General features: G+C 41.0%; 1 pseudogene; it reads left to right on the plus strand.

Annotated features, from left to right (window-relative positions):
• The first annotated feature begins 194 nt into the window (after positions 1–194).
• On the plus strand, positions 195–18626 carry LOC128591374 (60S ribosomal protein L9-like; annotated as a pseudogene).
• The last annotated feature ends 202 nt before the right edge of the window (positions 18627–18828 follow it).

An 18828-nucleotide genomic window follows, 5' to 3' on the forward strand; every position in this document is an offset into this window, starting at 1 on the left:
AGCATTCCCCAAACGGCGATGTTCCTGCCTCCCTGCCACGCCATTGCGAGCTGTGGGGAATGCGCGGAAGGGAGGGCGGCGAGGCCTGTCAGCAGGGCGGGACCTGAGTCTCTGGTAGGGTGGAGGCCGTGGGTGGCTCCTCTACATCCGCGATTCCTTCCCAGCCCCTTCGACCCCAGAACCAGGCCAGTAAAATGAACTGTTACGTGTCCGGATTCAAGGCTGCAGCTGTTCTGGTTGCCTCTAAACTGTCCGGCCTGGGGAGCTTGGGTAAGTGAGCTGGCGTTGTGCTCTGACTGTAGGGAATAACTGTGCGAGGATGGGTGTGGTTGAAATGCCAAAGCCTTATTTCCAAAATGAAAGTGTGTGATCCTAAAATTGCTAGGGGGGCGGAGAAAGGAGTATAGAGTCAGTTAAAAAGCCAATAGATACATTTATTGTCATTTATTGTAGAAATATCTATTGAGGCCCACCAGGTTCAAGGCACTTGGAAAACTTGCCTTCAGGGGGATAGACTAACTTAAGCAAACAAACAAGATAATAACAGATTAGGGTAAGGCTCTGCCGGAAACACACAGTGATGAGAAACATTCTGTGCACCAGACTTTTTTGGCTAAATAGGATGGCTAGAGAAGATCTCCAGGAGAAAGTGGTAGCAGAGCAGCCTCCTGACGGAAAAGGCAGAACTTTACATATAGGGCTTCTGGGTTCCAGAACCCCCCCTGAATAAACCATTATTCACACGTCTCAACCACACCCACTTGCTTTCTTGTTGCCTACAGTCAGAGCGCCACCCCAGGCCACTTGCCCAAACCTACGTAGCTTGAACTGGCAAGTGTACCAATTACATAACTAGCCCTCCCTCGTCATAGAGTCAGAAGAGCTTGGCATGTTAAGAGACCGTATATAAAACTTGCTAACCTTCAAGGCTAGAATGCTGTGGCGTTAGCCTAGCTCACAGCAACCTCAAACGCTTAGGTTTAAGTGATTCTCCTGCCTCAGCCTCCCAAGTAGCTGTAACTACAGGCGCCCACTACAATGCCCAGCTAATTTTTCTATTTTTAGTAGAGCCAGAGGTCTTGCTCAGGCTGGTTCCGAACTCCTGAACTCAAGTGATACTCTCATCTTGGCTTCCCACAGTGCTAGGTGTGAGCTACTGCCCTAGCCCTTAGGGTTATAGGGTTATTCATATATATGCCTTGAGAGACAAATTTGTTAACTTTTCACTGTTTCTCTTTTTGTGTCACTATTTTTCTCAGACCTATGAGTAAAATTTTAAATTATAATTTTTACCTTGGCTTAAGAATAGATTGTTCTTCCCAAAAGATCATACTGTGTTATGATCTGAATACAAGAATTAATGATATTCTTTGCTAAATCAATTGAAGACAAAATAAATCCCTGACTTGAAGAGGATCGATTAGGGTACTAATGCATTTCCTGAATAAGCCAAATGTTTATTAAATATTAACTTATAATTAATGAAAAGATTGGGTACTAGTAGGGTTAGATTATTTTGCCATTTTATTCCTTTGCCACTTATTTTGGTTCATGCCAAAAAAAATATTTTCCAACGTCTTTTTGGGAAAACAAACTGGGAGGGACCTAACACTTATTGAGTATCTACTATTTATACAGTATTATGCTAGGCACTTAAACATATCTCAATACTAGGACTAATATTGAGATATGGATATTATTTTATCTCTTTTAGTAACAAAGACACTGTGGTTCAGAGAGATTATGACTTGCCTAACATAACAAAACTAGTTATTAGGAGAGTCAGAATTTGAACTCAGGTCTGTCTGGCTCTAATTTCCCTTTTTCTTCACATCCTACTGCTGTACTTTAGGAAGGAAAGGTAAATGGAGTGTCCAGCCACACGGATTTTTATATTGGCTGTAGCGTTTTTCCTATGAAAATATAGTTTAAAGTAGAATAATATGGAGCAGTTTTGGAACTTCTCTATGTTTACTTACTTCTCCCTGTATATTTGCCATCTATTTTGCAAGATAAAAAGACCCAGGAGTTTGAGGTTGTTCTGGGCTAGGTTGATGCCATGGCACTCTAGCCTGGGCAACAGAATGAGACTGTCTGAAAAGAAAAAACAATAAGGAAAAATCCCAGCTCTTTTCCATAGTGGCTTTATATTCAGACTCTATGTGATAGTAAGACAATTCTCAACAACTTCTACATTCAGCCTAGTCCAAGTCCAGCAAGAAACAGATCATTTCTAGTAGCTTCTGGATTCACTGAACCAATTTGAGTTACCTTTCCATCCCTTAACAAATTAATTTAACAAGGAAAATTCTGTGCCATGATTGACCAAATTTGAATTATATGCTTTACCTCTGGTTCACCCAAAGAGCATGGACTATCAGGAGTAACTCCTCAAAGAAAAAATGGGGTACTGTCACCAAAATAAGGAAATGGATACTGATGGTCAAAAAACAATACCTACTACACCAGTTAACTCAAAGGCCTAAGCATTGTTCCTTAAGCTTTTAGAAGAAGTTATTAATGCATGCCATGGCACTCACTTTGGATGTCTGCCAATTCCATACACAATACTGCATTTTTTCCCCTGAATCATCAGCTGTCATATATTCAGTTGTCACTGATGGGGACATCACAAAAGTAAATGCAATGCATAAGTATAAAAGTAAACCAGCTAGAAAGGTAAGTATTTCAGCACATCACTCTTCAGGACACTCCTACCTGATATTGCAGGTAGTTTCATGTCTTTTTAATTCTTTCCTATTGTCAGTCTGTTTGAAACATATTTATTTGCCCTCAGTCCCCTAGGGGCAGGGTGGCAACTAAGATGCCTTAGAAACCACTGCAGAAACAAGTAACAATGAATCAGCTTAAGTTCATCTACTAGAAGGAAATTACCCAAAATAGAACCTTGAAAAGAAAATGTATCTACCAATATGTCTATTTTCTATTCAGCTTCCTTTTCTTTTTACATTAACAGGTTATATACCCTACATGTTTGGACTACCTTATATATAACATTTTAAAATATCTTAGTTCAATATTTGCTGCAGAAAATGGATTACTTTGGTGTAAAGAGAATGTTGACTCTATTATTCTGGAATTTGAGATAGCTTCTCTAGTTTGCTGCTTCCGTGGACACCAAACATAACATTCTCTGTTCTAGGATGTGCTTCAAGTTGGTCATAAGACTGGCAGAAAATCAAACACACTAAATGAATAGTTGTTGAAAGTAATCTCACATCCTGGAGCTGTGCATGCCGTGGAATATCCAGCTTCTTTAACAAGCACAAACCTGATCAATATCTCTGCCCTGTGGTCCTGTCCAACAGAGTTTTGTGTTTTGGAAATCGGATTTGGATCTCATTATTTTAAAAGTACATATAATAATGAAATAATCATGGAATGTAGCCATTAAAATTTCTATTGTAGGAGAAGATGAGGTGACGTAGTATAAGGTTTACCATGTATTTGAATATAAAAAGTAGGTTACTAAACAATTTGTTTTAGATTTTGTTTGGGGTCTTTTTGTTGTTTTTTTTTTTTTTTTTTTTTTTTTTTGTAGAGACAGAATCTCACTGTACCGCCCTCGGGTAGAGTGCCGTGGCGTCACACAGCTCACAGCAACCTCCAACTCTTGGGCCTACGCAATTCTCTTGCCTCAGACTCCCGAGCAGCTGGGACTACAGGCGCCCGCCACAACACCCGGCCATTTTTTTGTTGCAGTTTGGCTGGGGCTGGGTTTGAACCCGCCACCCTCGGCATATGGGGCCAGCGCCCCACTCACTGAGCCACAGGCGCCGCCTTGTTGTTTGTTTTTATTTGCTTTTTTCGTTTTTGAGACAGGGTTTGCTGCTTTGCCCAGGCTAGAATGCCAATCATGTCATCATAGCTCAGAGCAATCTCAAATTCCTGGGCTCAAGTGCTCCTCCTCCTGCCTCAGCCTCCCTAAGTGTTAGGCGCAAGCCACCATACATGGCCCTATAATGTTTTGTTTAATATTATACAGAGAAAGAAAAAAACTAGAAAAGATACCCAAATGTTAACCTTAAGATATAAAATTATCCCTGATTTTATTTTGCTTTTGTTTTTGTTTTTTTTTTTTTGGCCGGGGCTGGGTTTGAACCTGCCACCTCTGGCATATGGGACCGGCGCCCTACTCCTTGAGCCACAGGCGCCGCCCATTGCTTTTCTAAATATTCCAAAATTAAATGTACTATATCTGTAATCAGATAAATTAATTTTTGAAATGTTTTTTATTCGTATAAATTTAAGGGTACAAGCACAGGTTTCTTTTCTTTTTTTTTTTTTTTTTTTGTAGTTTTTGGCCGTGGCTAGGTTTGAACCTACCACCTCCAGCATATAGGCCTGGCACCCTACCCCTTTGAGCCACAGGTGCCACCCCCAGATAAATTAATTTTTGAAAAAAAGATTGTTTATAATAATGCTATGGTCTAAATGTTTGTGTCCTCCCAAAACTCACATGTTGAAATCTTAACCCCCAAGGTGATAGTATTAAGAGATGAAGCAGTTAAGGGGCGGCACCTGTGGCTCAAAGGAGTAGGGCGCTGGACCTATATACCAGAGGTGGCAGGTTCAACCCAGCCCCAGTTAAAAACTGCAGAAATTCAAAATAAATTAAAAAAAAAAGTGAGATGAAGCAGTTAAGATGTAATTAGGTCTTCATATCTCACCAAATCTCTGTTGTTTATAAGCCACCCAGTCAATGGTATTTTGTTATAGGAGGCCAAATGGGCTATGATAAATACCAATAACAAAGAGTCAAGTTATGCAAAAGATATAACTAAAAATTTGATTGAATTACGATTTTCACTGCTCAAAAACTATTGTATATTTTTCTCTTGCATGCAGCATTCATTCTTACATTTTAGAAAATCATGTACTGGACCAGGCACAGTGGCTCACACCTGTAATCCCAGCACTTTAGAAGGCCAAGGAAGGAAGATTGATTGAGCCCCGAAATTCAAAATTACTGTGAGCTATAATTGTACCACTGCACTCCTGCCTAGCGACAGAGCAAGAACCTGTCTCTTAAAAAGAGAAAAGAAGGGGCAGCGCCTGTGGCTCAGTGGGTAGGGCGGCGGGTTCAAACCCAGCCCCAGCCAAACTGCAACAAAAAAATAGCCGGGCGTTGTGGCGGGCGCCTGTAGTCCCAGTTACTTGGGAGACTGAGGCAAGAGAATCGCCTAAGCCCAGGAGTTGGAGGTTGCTGTGAGCTGTGTGACACCATGGCACTCTACTGAGGGCGATAAAGTAAGACTCTGTCTCTACAAAAAAAAAAAAAAAAAAGAGAAAAGAAAATCATGTGCTGGATGCTTGGAGTAAATACCCATACAGATGTGGCTCCTGCACTCCTAGAACTACCTGTCCAGTGGAGGTACAACAAATAAACTGATAGAAACAATCCAGCAAATCACAGTCAATAACTGAATTTCATGCATTATCCGTCAAATCACCTACACCCTTTAAACATCAGTCTGGCTTTGGAACATAAACTAACAAGTGTATAGAACTCACACACAGGGCGGCGCCTGTAGCTCAGTCGGTAGGGCGCCGGCCCCATATACCGAGGGTGGCGGGTTCAAACCCGGCCCCGGCCAAACTGCAACCAAAAAAATAGCCGGGCGTTGTGGCGGGCCCCTGTAGTCCCAGCTACTTGGGAGGCTGAGGCAAGAGAATCACTTAAGCCCAGGAGTTGGAGGTTGCTGTGAGCTGTCTGATGCCACGGCACTCTACCGAGGGCCATAAAGTGAGACTTTGTCTCTACAAAAAAAAAAAAAAAAAAAAAAAAAGAACTCACACACAGTGGCACTATTAGTTATTGCTTCAGTTTGAGCAGTATTCCTATGGTTGTCCACAGAGTAGTATTCAGTCATTTGAGTAGTGTTAAATTATTTGACCATTTGCTCTTATTTTATGAAAATGCAAGTATAAATACTAGTTATAGGAGATGTAGGTCTTATAAAAAGATGGAAATTATTATTAGGTATGCCAGAAGCAGTAGATCTTTAGCCCTCATTCATTAAATGAAGGAAGGCTCAATAAACTGAGTGAAGGAAAAGAGGAAAATCAGAGAACAGGTAGAGAATTCAGGAAATACTCATTATTAAAGTCTGTGCCTAAAAGTTCATGTATATTTAGAGATTATGGTCTTAACATTTTAGTTCTTCAGGAAAGGATCCCTCTTTAAAACAAGTTTTTTTAAAAAGTAAAAATTAAATAAAAAAATAAGTAAGTTTATTGTTTATTACATACATATTCAAGTATAGTATGCTTTATGTTTGAAAGTTGGGAACCATGTGGGTGACCATTTCCTATAGAGTATATCCTAAGTTACTTACCACATCAATGGTGTTAAAATGAACAAGTTTAGGCCACGTGTGGTGCCTCATCCCTGTAATCCTAGTACTCTGGGAGGCCAACACAAGTGGATTACCTGAGCTCACAGGTTCAAGACCAGCCTGAGCCAGCGGGAGACCTCATCTCTAAAAATATCTAGGCATGGTGGCGGGTGCCTATAGTCCCAGCTACTTGGGAGGCTGAGGCAAGAGAATCGCTTAAGCTCAATAGTTTGAGGTTGCTGTGAGCTGTAATAGCATGGCACTTTACTGAGGGTGACATAATGAGACTCTGTCTCAAAAAATAAATAAACAAAACAATCTTAAATCATGTATATTGAGGTCATACAATCAAGAATATATGAGCCATCTATAAAGTATTTTTGCCACCATTCCCCCTAATTTTAAATTTGAATCCAGTCATATCTCTAAATTTAACAGTTTATTAGAAGAAAGGAGAGTGAACGATGGAGGAAGATATCAACACCAAGAAGCACAATCAACTAAACCCAGAATGTGGAAAGTCCTGTAGAACAAATGACAAACATGACAAATATTTTTCAACAAATAAATTAGCTTCAAGTTAAAAAGAGATTCAAGAGATATACAACCAAATACAGTATGTGGATCTTGATTTACCAAACCAATTATAAAAATTCCTTTTTGAAGCCGGGCGTTGTGGCAGGCGCCTGTAGTCCCAGCTGCTCGGGAGACTGAGGCAAGAGAATCACATAAGCCCAAGAGTTAGAGGTTGCTGTGAGCCGTGTGACGCCACGGCACTCTACCCGAGGGCGGTACAGTGAGACTCTGTCTCTACAAAAAAAAAAAAAAAAAATTCCTTTTTGAGCCAACAGGGAAATTTTGACTAGAGACTAGATATTAGATGATACTAAGAAATCAATATTAATTAAGGATTAATAATTTTGTCAGTATCATAATGATAGTGGGGTTATGTTTTTGAAAACAATATTTCTATTAAACATATATATACCAAATTATTTAAGGATGAAATTTTATGATCTCCAGTATTTTCTCCAAAATACTCCAGAGGGGAGGAGGAAAGTGGCAAGACAGAAGTAAGATAAGATGAGAGGGCGGCGCCTGTGGCTCAGCGGGTAGGGCGCCGGTCCCATATGCCAGAGGTGGCGGGTTCAAACCCAGCCCTGGCCAAAAAAAAAGATAAGATGAGAAGTGATAAGCATTAAAGCTACTCAGCTTTTTTTTTTTTCTTGGAGACAGAGTCTCACTTTGTCATCCTTCATAGTGTGCTGTGGTGTCATAGCTCACAGCAACCTCAAACTCTTGGGCTGAAGCCATTCTCTTGCCTCAGCCTCCCAAGTAGCTGGGACTACAGGCACCTACCACCATGCCCAGATATTTTTAGAGATGAGGTCTCCTGTTGGCTCAGGCTGGTCTCCAACCTGTGAGCTCAGGTAATCCACCCGTGTCGGCCTCCAGAGTGCTATGATTACTGGCATGAGCCACTATGCCCAGCATGGATACATGGGGTGGGAGGAATGATGCCATCTTTTCTTTCATTTTTGCTCTGTTTGAAAATTTCTTCAAGAAGTTAAACTTCAAGTAAGTAAATAAACAGAAGCTTTAGAGCAACTTGTATACCTGGCTGATGCTTTGGGTAAGAGACAGAGTAAATGAATCCCAAGAACTGTAATATTTGGATTCCCTAAGCCACTTGGAGTTGGGTGCTCTCGTCTAAACATATAACACTAAAGAAAGGGACGTCTCTCTTTTTTTGTGGAAGCACTGAAGGGAGGTATACCTGTGTCAGACACATAAGGATCAAAAGCTCACTCCAAGTGCCTTTTCTCTGAGGGCCAGTGTGTCAGCAAGGGTTCACAGTGGTGGTGGCGGGAGCTTGGGTCTTAGGCTACAATTATTTCAAATTGCGGCTTTAGCAGCTAGTTGTAAGGATTGCTCAACTCCTGTGGACAGTAGTGGAAGTTGACAAGGGCATTGCTTTCCAAGGCCATAGCTTAGACAAAGGTATTGCGAATGTTTCAAAGTCAGTAACACAAGGCTCCCAAATACAGTAGCATCTTCCAGAGCAGCAGTTCTCAACCTGTGGGTTGCAACCCCTTTGTAACAATGAAAATACATGGCGGCATTAAGAAGGTTGAGAACCACTGTTCCAGAGCAATCAGTTGTGGTGTGGCTACTGTGATTCCTAACTGTACTGGGGAAAAAGAAAAAGGTGTAGATTTCCCACTAATCTAGGTGGGTAGAGTTTGAGTTGACAAGCCAGAGATATCCCTATGGACAGACAATGTGTGTTCTTGAATTGCATGATTGTGTTATATTTTATGGAAACAACTCTTGACTATGATTCAGAGGTATGACTGTAGTATTTCTCCCACTCCCTTGTCCCTTGTGTAATCTTGAGCAGGTTGATCTTCTTTAAATTAGGATAATAATACTATGCCTGTCTACCTCCAGGGTAGATATGAGGATTATAAAAGATCTATAAAACTATAATTTTTGTGAACTATCAAATGCTACACAAATAAAAGATCATTATTAATGTAAGTGACTAAGTGATTTATATATTAAAGTCTCTTATTTTCCTTGATTCTGTGTTAACAATAAATATTTAATTAGTATATTATAAAGTTAGTCAAAAAACAATTTTTTCTTTTTTTTAATTAAATCATGGCTGTGTACATTAATGCAATTATGGGGTACAGTGTGCTGGTTTCATACACATCTTAAAATACTTTCATCAAACTGGTTAACATAGCCTTAACCACATTTTCTTAGTTATTGTGTTAAAACATTTATATTCTACACTTAGTAGGTTTAACTTGTACCCTTGTAAAATGCACCATGGGTGTGGTCCCACCAACTACCCTCCCTCCACCCATTCTCTCCCTTCCCCTCCCCTCCCTCTCCTCTCCTCTTTCCCCTTTTTCTTGGTCTATAGTTGGGTTATAGCTTTCATATGAAAGTGTGGGTACTTATAAATTGGTTTCATAGTAGGGCTGAGTACATTGGATACTTTTTCTTCCCTTCTTGAGACACTTTGCTAAGAACAATATGTTCCACCTCTATCCATGTAAACATGAAAAAGGTAAAGTCTCCATCTTTTTTAAGGCTGCACAATATTCCATGGTGTACATATACCACAATTTATGAATCTATTCATGTGTTGATGGGCACTTGGGCTTCTTCAGTGACTTAGCAATTATGAATTGGGCTGTAATAAACATTCTGGTGCAAATATCTTTGTTATAAAGTGATTTTTTGGTCTTCTGGATATACACCTAGTAGAGGAATTGAAGGATCGAATGGCAGGTCTATTTTTAGATCCCTAAGTGACCTCCAAACATCTTTCCAAAAGGAATGTATTAGTTTGCATTCCCACCAGCAGTGCAGAAGTATTCCCTTTTCTCCACATCCATGCCAACATCTCTGATTTCAGGATTTTGTGATGTGGGCTAATCTTACTGGAGTTAGATGATATCTAACTTCTAACCACTTCAAGTGGTTTTGATTTGCATTTCTCTGATGATTAAGGATAATGAGCATTTTTTCATATGTCTGTAGGCCGTGCGCCTGTCTTCTTCAGAGAAATTTCTCTTCTAGTCCCTTGCCTACCCTGAGATGAGATCACTTGTTCTTTTCTTGCTAATATGTTTGAGTCCTCTATGGATTCTGGTTATTAAACCTTTGTTGGAGACATAACCTGCAAATATCTTCTTCCATTCTGAGAGCTGTCTGCTTGCTTTACTTTGTATTCTTGGCTGTGCAGAAGATTTTAAGTTTGATCAGATCCCAGTGATGTAATTTTGGTGTTGCTTTAATTGCTCTGGGGGTCCTCCTTATAAAATATTCGCCCAGGCCAATTTCTTCAAGTGTTTTCCCTGCACTCTCTTCTAGTATTTTTATAGTTTCATGTCTTAAGTTTAAATCTTTAATCCAGTGAGAGTCTGTCTTAGTTAATGGTGAAAAGTGTGGGTCCAGTTTCAGTCTTCTACAGGTCGCCAGCCAGTTCACCCAGCACCATTGTTAAACAGGGAATCTTTTCCCCACTGAATGTTTTTAATTGGCTTATCAAACATCAAATGACGGTAAGTAGCTGGATTCATCTCTTGGTTCTCTATTCTGTTCTATACATCTACCTCTCTGTTTTTGTGCCAGTACCATGCTGTTTTGATCACTATCAATTTTTAGTATAGTCTGAGTCTGGTAGCATGATTCCTCCTGCTTTGTTTTTATTTCTGAGTAATGTCTTGGCTATTTGAGGTTTTTTCTGATTCCATATAAAACGAAGTATTTTTTTTTTGAGATCTTTAAAGTATGACAGTGGTGCTTTAATAGGTATTGCATTAAAATTGCATATTGCTGGGCGGTGCCTGTGGCTCAAGGAGTAGGGCACCAGTCCCATATGCCGGAGGTGGTGGGTTCAAACCCAGCCCCGGCCAAAAAAAAAAAAAAAAATTGCATATTGCTTTGGGTAGTATGAACATTTTAACAATGTTGATTCTTCCCAGCCATGAGCATGGTATGTTTTTCTATTTGTTAACATCTTCAGCTATTTCTTTTCATAGTTCTCTTAATAGAGATCTTTCATGTCCTTTGTCAAGAAACAATTATAAAGAAGTTTAATATTTCGTATGATCTTTCTGCATTTTCCTGTTACATAGGAATTCCTCAGAATTAGAAAATCTTAACCAGTTATTATTTTATCATTACATCCTTGAATATATTCTTATCAAATTTAGCAGACAGATAAGTTACTATATATTCCATACATAATGCCTATTATTTTAGAATCTCAATTTCATAAGTCAATATTTCTTCTTTTCATAATATATGATCAATTTGGGGGGATAAAGCAGGGGTTAGCAAATTGTGGCTCATAGGAAAAATCTGGGTATCTCCTATTTTTGTATGGCCTGAAAAGTAAGAATAGTTTTATTATTTTTATATGTTTTTTTGAAAAAATCAAAAGAAGACTATATTACGGAATGTGAAAATTATATGAAATTCAAATTTCATTCATTATCCATTCATTGGAACACCCATTCATTTATGTACTGTCTGTGGCTACAACAGCAGTTGAGCAGTTGTGAGAGAGACTATAGGGTCCACAAAGACTAAAATACAGTACTATCTGGCCCTTTACAGAAACATTTGCCTATCCCTAGACTAAATGATGCAAAGGGACAGAAATAAGAAAATTTTTCTAAGTTGCCACTATCTGTTAAGATAAATGAACCTGAGATCTGTGGGCTCAAATGATGCATGTGCAATGAGAGAAGTTTATGGTTTTAACATGCAATGACTAGTTTTAAGAAAAAGCTTAGAGGCCGGGCACGGTGGCTCATGCCTATAATCCTAGCACTCTATAGGCTGAGGACGGTGGATTGCTTAAACTCATGAGTTCGAGACCAGCCTGAGCAAGAGTGAGAACCCTGTTTCTAAAAAAACTAGCCGAGTGTTATGGTGGACACATATAGCCCAGCTACTAGGGAAGCTGAGGCAGGAGGATCACTTGAGCCCAAGAGTTTGAGGTTGCTGGAGCTATGACACCACAGCACTCTACTGAGAGAAGTAAAGTGAGATTCTGTCTCAGACACACACACATACATGAATAGTTTGGGTCAGTGGAACGTGCTTGTAGCCCCAACTACTAGAAAGACTGAGGTAGAAGTTATACTGCTTGAGACAAAGAGTTGAATTCCGGCCTGGACAATATGGCGGATACCCTGTCCCTAAAGAAAAAAATGAGAAATATGTTTATAAAATGATATAAATAAAATATAAATAAACTGGTTTGGCAGCAGCCATCAGATAGGCTGTGTTGGGGATTTTTGCTCTTCATCCACCTCTGATCACCTGTCACCTTAGCCATCCAGGCATGAAAACCTCAAAGCCACTCCTGCCTCCTGTGTACCAAGAGTTCAGAAAGCCAAGGTGGGTGCACACAGGTATATCCAGGAGCTGTGAAGGAAGAAACAGTCTGATTTAAGGACCTTTTCCTGAAGGTCCACTGGGTCAGTACTGCCAGCTTCTGTGCTCCACAGGGCTTCCTGCCCCACTCGGCTGGATAAAGTGCACAGACCAAACAAGGCCAAAGTTATGTCCATATATATGATTCATGTGTGCCATGCCTTCGTGGCCACAAATGCTCAGTTCCTTGGGGTGCAACCTATGGCAAACCTATCCATCATGGTCTTAACCAGCTAAAATTTGCTTGAAGCCTTCGATCGATTGCCTAGGAGCAGGCTAGACACCACTGTGGGGCTCTTAAGAGTCCTGAATTCTTTACTGGGTTGGCAAAGATTCGATATACACATTTTTTGAGGTTATCCTCATTGATCCATTCTGTAAAGCTATAAGAAGAAATCCTGACACCCAGTGGATCACCAAAGCAGTCTACAAGCACAAGAAAATGAGTGGGCTGACATCTGCAAACCAGAAGAGCCATGGCCTTGGAAAGGGCCATAAGTTCCACCACATTATTGATGGTTCCCACTGTGTAGCTTAGAAAAAGCACAGTACTCTTCAGCTCCAGTGTTACCACTAATTTAAGGAATGTTTGTAATTAATACCGAGTAAACAATTTCAGATGGCGATGTCTAATTGAAATTGTTATTTGTCTGTTAAAACTAGTCTACAGATTGTCTCATGAATGCTTTGTCAAATTCTGAGGTGCAATGTTTGAAGACAGTAAGTGACTATCTGTCTTATTTGTAATAAGATAAACTTTTTTGTCATTGCTTTGTCTTATTAAAGAGTTATACGTCAGTGTTTAAAACGTGTGTGGTATAATAGGTGTAAAATAAATTCTCAAAAAGAAAAGTGCTAAAACTATCCTGCAGATTTGTTTGGTGCATGTGGTGAAATCTACAGCTTTACTGGGGTGATGGCAAGGCTCTGCTGGTTTACTTTCAAGTGGCTGGAGTTTTTTGGAGTTTGGAGCAAAGAATTTTTTAAATTGGGTTTTGCTTGGAAATTTGTGCAGCTGCTATTTCTCCAAGAAGAGTTCCCAAAATGCCACTATTTTCAGAACTGAATAAACTTGTTCCAAGAGGCTTTTCTTAATAAATAAAACAAATCTGGGTTAACCTAAACAAAATTGCCTCAGTCTCCACTGTACCAGTTAACATAAGAGATGAAAGCTGTTCCTGATTCAACCACATAAAGCCTTTTTAAAAAGTTCTATTTTGCTCAATGATAGTGGCAGAAAAAAGAAAATTGAGAGCGTACTAATTAACTGATTAACATACAACAGAGGAAGCTGGTACAGTGGTGCAGGCCTGTAGACCCAGCTACTTGGGAGGATGAGGCAGAAAGATCACTTGAGCCCAGGAGTTAGGAGCTCCACGCTGTAGTGTGCCATATCATAGCTGTGCATAGCCACCGCATTCCAGCCTGGGCAATGTAGTGAGACTCTGCCTCTAAAGAACAAACAGACCATACAATAGAAACCAACTGTGCCTAAGGGGAAAAGAGAGTTTATTGGAAAAAAGATTTGTAGTTAGTTCCAGAATTGAGGAAAGAGCTAGAGATTATGACCTTTAGAAGACAGAAAACTGAGGCACTCCAGGTCCTTAGCAGTAGGAAACTCTAAAGTCTATGAGACTTTAGGAGCCTTCTGCATAAGTTTCAAGTTTTGGGAAGAAGCAAAATGATGGGTCCAGTTTATGGCCCTGTTGCCAAAGTGATAGAGTAATGTAATTACTAATTACTCCAGTGACAGCCTCACTGGAATCTCATGGTTAGAATGGAGAAGGAAGAAAGGAGAAGTTAGAAGGTGATACCAGGTAGATGAAAACCAACAGATGTGTTCACAAGATGTTTGTCAGGAAACATAGGAGGCTGTAATCCTAACTTCAGCACCAGATAGGTGAATGTGAATAAGTCATTACACTGTGCTTCAGTTAGAGGTACTTCTATTATATATACAGTAGCACCTCTGTGAGTTGACCACCCAAGGGACTGTAACAAACTGGTCAACATAAGGAACTAGGCCTACTGTACTGATATGTACATGTGGTGCATGTCCAGTCTATGAAAATTAGGTCAACTTAAGGAGGTGGTCAATGTAGGGCAGTGGTTAACTATGAAGATTCTATTGTATATTAGTGTAAAAGGAGGAGCACAATTAGACACGTGCCATAAAATTACTCATTTGCCACAGAGCATAAAATTCTTACCCTTGGAAAGATTATTTTAAAGTTAAAGAATAATATCTTCCAACGATCAAATTTTTTTTTTTTTTTTTTTTGTAGAGACAGAGTCTCACTGTACCGCCCTTGGGTAGAGTGCCGTGGCGTCACACGGCTCACAGCAACCTCTAACTCCTGGGCTTACGTGATTCTCTTGCCTCAGCCTCCGGAGCAGCTGGGACTACAGGCGCCCGCCACAACGCCCAGCTATTTTTTTGTTGCAGTTTGGCCGGGGCTGGGTTTGAACCCGCCACCCTCGGCATATGGGGCTGGCGCCCTACTCATTGAGCCACAGGTGCCGCCCCCAACAATCAAATTAAAAAGTAATTGTGTGCTTGTTACTACCACTTCCATTCAACACTGTACCAGAGGTTTCAGTCAGTGCAATAAAACAAGAAAGAGCCAGGCTTGGTGGCTCATACCTATAATCCCAGCACTTTGGGAGGCTGAGGTGGGAGGATCACTTAAACTCCAGAGTTCAAGACCAGCCTGGGCAAAAGTGAAACTGGTTCAACAAATAATAAAAAAGTTAGCTGGGGCGGCGCCTGTGGCTCAGTGAGTAGGGCGCCGGCCCCATATGCCGAGGGTGGCGGGTTCAAACCCAGCCCCGGCCAAACTGCAACAACAAAAAAAAAAATAGCCGGGCGTTGTGGCGGGCGCCTGTAGTCCCAGCTGCTCGGGAGGCTGAGGCAAGAGAATCGCGTAAGCCCAAGAGTTAGAGGTTGCTGTGAGCCGTGTGACGCCACGGCACTCTACCCGAGGGCAGTACAGTGAGACTCTGTCTCTACAAAATAAATAAATAAATAAAAATAAAAAAGTTAGCTGGGCATGCTGTAGTCTCAGCTACTTGGAAGACTGGAAGATTGAGGTGGGAGGATCACTTGAACTCAGGAGTTTGAAGCTGCAGTGAACTATGATGGTGCTACAGCACTTCAGCCTGGGTGACAGAGTGAGACCCTGTATTTTAAACTCTTAAAAAAAAATTGTGATAGACAATAGGGAATATCAAGGATTGTGGTAAACTGGAGAGCTATCCTTACTCCCTATACACATAGTCTATCACAAGCAACATAACCTGACTGGCCTCTGTATTTGAATTTGTGATCACAGGCCTAAACCCACTAAGGAGGATTACATTAAATGTCTGGGAAGTAAATGTTCTTTTCACTGAGGAAGAGACACCCGGCCAGCTTTACATGATGGCCAGGAGGGCGTTTTTGGTAAATGCGATTTAAGTGAGTACTCTGGACTCCCACTTGGCACAGCTGCCTGTCACGCTTTTGTTTACTTTCCTCTTAAAATAGCCTCTGCTGCCATGTCGAGACTTCCAGGTTTTGCCTCTCTCCCAGTGGCTGACTGTTCTTGGGTGGACTCCTTTTTCTCCCCCTAGTTGCAGTGGATGTGGTTGGTGCTCTGCCCAGAGCTCCTTGACTAAGCAGTACCCTATTTCCCAGCTGCTGTGAATGCTAGCTGCTAATAGCTCACAGCTGCCCTCTTCTATTGAATTTTCTTCCCCCCAAAATGCTTGAGAAATCATGTCTTTCCCATGGAGGCAGCTGATAGCCAGTAACTAATGTATATGGAGGTGCACCATTGCTTCAAAGTGGTATAACTCTAATGCCATTCACTCTCTGGAGTGCACCATGGGATCAGGCTGAGCCTAGGCTCATTTAGCTCTGTCTCCCGCCCCATCCTGCTTCCCTCTCTCCATTACAGGTTTTTCATGAGAGCACTTCCCTAATAAATCCCATTGGAATCCCTTTCCTTCTAGGGAAACTTAAACTCAGGCGTTCAAGTCATGCTCTTATCCCAAAGAGCCCATGTTCAAGATGCTCTTATCCCCAAAGAGCCAGAGAGCCTGGGCACACTTACACAGAATCCTATCAATGGTAACACAACCATAAACTCCTGGTGCTCAGTTTTTTCCCTGGCTGAGCTATGGTTATTAGGCTTTCCTTTTCATTTCATCAAAGCTTCTAGGAGAATTTCAATAATCCCTCTTCTTTAACTTTTTTTACCTTTTTTTTTTTTTTTTTTTTTGCAGTTTTTGGCCAGGGCTGGGTTTGAACCCGCCACCTCCGGCATATGGGCCTGGGCACCCTACCTCTTTAAGCTACAGGTGCCGCCCAATAATCCCTCTTTTTGTTTAAGTCATTCAAAGCCCATTTCTCTTCCCTGAAACCAATATAATCTTAATTAATAGAATCAGTAATCCAGGTATGACCTCACAGGGCTTTGATAATATGACCCAGTGCTTTATGGGATAACATCAGTTGGAATCCTGAGGGAAAAATTAATTGATTGCTTTTCTTATTCCCTTGGCATTGGTAACTAGAAGTGTTGCTGGAAACACTCTGCATCTTTAATCCTTTAGGAATTTGCCTTGCTGGGAGCTAATTTGTTACCAGTGGCTGTTTCCCTGAGACCTTGTGGTTCCCTGGAGGCTGGGAGAGCTAAATTCCTTCCACTAGCCATCATCCTCTCACATCAGAAGGCTCTAGCATCAACTTGCTCTTCTTTATTCTCATATTGCTCTCTACAAAGTGTGGCAGGTGGTATATGTATATGCATTGTGTCTGCATACATGTTAGGAAAGTGGGAAGAGACAGTGGGGGGATTCAGAGGAGGAGTGGTCAGATTTCAAACCACTGAACTATGGGTTATAAAGAAACGATGACACAACACAAGCCTGATTAGTTCCACTCAGAATTGTTCACTGATTCATTAGGAAATTGATCCTTCTGACCCAGACTCTCCCTTCTTAGTAGTCAAAGGCAGCTTTTGTTTGAGTCAATAATTGTGCCTCTATAGAAATTTTTTGTAGTTTAGCTTAAGACAAGTTTCTAACCAAGTCAAATGTGGACTATGATACTGTTGAAGATACTAACCTACATTCCCTTTTCGAGGGAGGGTGTCCATTTCTTCCTTCCCTCCTTTCAAGAAGCTACAGTGGTCTCAGGGAAGACATGCTACAGAATAAGTAAGAAAGTAAGAAGGTCTTTCTGACTTGTTTCTAATGATAGATGCCATAAACTGATAGTTCATGAGTCTCCAAGTAACTACAGATGAGGTTTGTTTGGCTCACATAGTACTTTTTTAAAGCATGATTTGTGACACATAGGGCTCAACTCTAGTTCACCACAGTCTCCAACACTCCCTATTGTCTGTCAGTTAACATTACCTGCCTGGCTCTTTGCTGCATCTACTGCAAGAATAAAGACCATTCTCCATTATCAGACTGTCTACATTCCAGAAAGAATGTTGCTATCACTCTTAAAGGACCCACAGTTATTGTGAAGGGTCCCAGCAGAACCCTGTGGAAGGACTTTAACCATATCAACATAGAAGAATTCAGTCTCCTTAGAAAGAAAAAGAAAGCTCAGACATGGTGGCTCACACCTGTGATCCTAGTTCTCTGGGAGGCCAAGGCACGTAGATTGCTTGAGCTCAGGTGTTCAAAACAGCCTGAGCAAAAGGGAGACCTCCATCTCTAAAAAATAGAAAAACTAGGCGGACATAATGGCAAACACCTGCAGTCCCAGCTACTGGGGAGGCGGATGCAAGAAGCTTGCTCAAGCCCAAGAGTTTGAGGTTACTGTAAGATAGGCAAGATCCCTGGGTGACAGAGACTCGGTCTCAATTAAATAAAAAAAAAGAAGAAGAAGAGGCTCCAGGTGACACATGGGGGGTGGTGGTGGAAATAGATAGAAACTGGCTACTGTTCGCACTATTCATAGTCAAGTCCAGAACATGATCAAGGGTGTTAACATTGGGTTTCTATTACAAGATGAGGTCCATGTACACTCAATCGCCATCAACATTGTTATCTAGGAGAATAGGTCTCTTGTTGAAATACAAAATTTCTTGGGTAAAAAATTTATCTGCAAAGTTCAGATGAGGCCAGGTGTTGCTTGTTCAGTATCTCAAGCCCAGAAAGATGAGTTAATCCTTAAAGGAAATGACATTGAGCTTGTTTCAAATTCAGCAAGCTGCAATGGTTAAAAACAAGGATATCAAAAAAATTTTGGATGGTATTTATGTCTCAGAAAAAGGAACAGTTCAACAGGCTGATGAATAAGATCTAAGAGATGTCTGGCCAGCCACATCATGTTGCCAGATGATTCCTAAGACCTATTTGTATTTTGTTTTTTTGTAGAGACAGAGTCTCACTGTACCGCCCTCGTAGAGTGCCGTGGCGTCACACGGCTCACAGCAACCTCTAACTCTTCGGCTTTCGCGATTCTCTTGCCTCAGCCTCCTGAGCAGCTGGGACTACAGGC

Source organism: Nycticebus coucang, chromosome 8 (assembly GCF_027406575.1).
Source record: "Nycticebus coucang isolate mNycCou1 chromosome 8, mNycCou1.pri, whole genome shotgun sequence".
NCBI classification, from domain to species: Eukaryota; Metazoa; Chordata; class Mammalia; order Primates; family Lorisidae; genus Nycticebus; species Nycticebus coucang.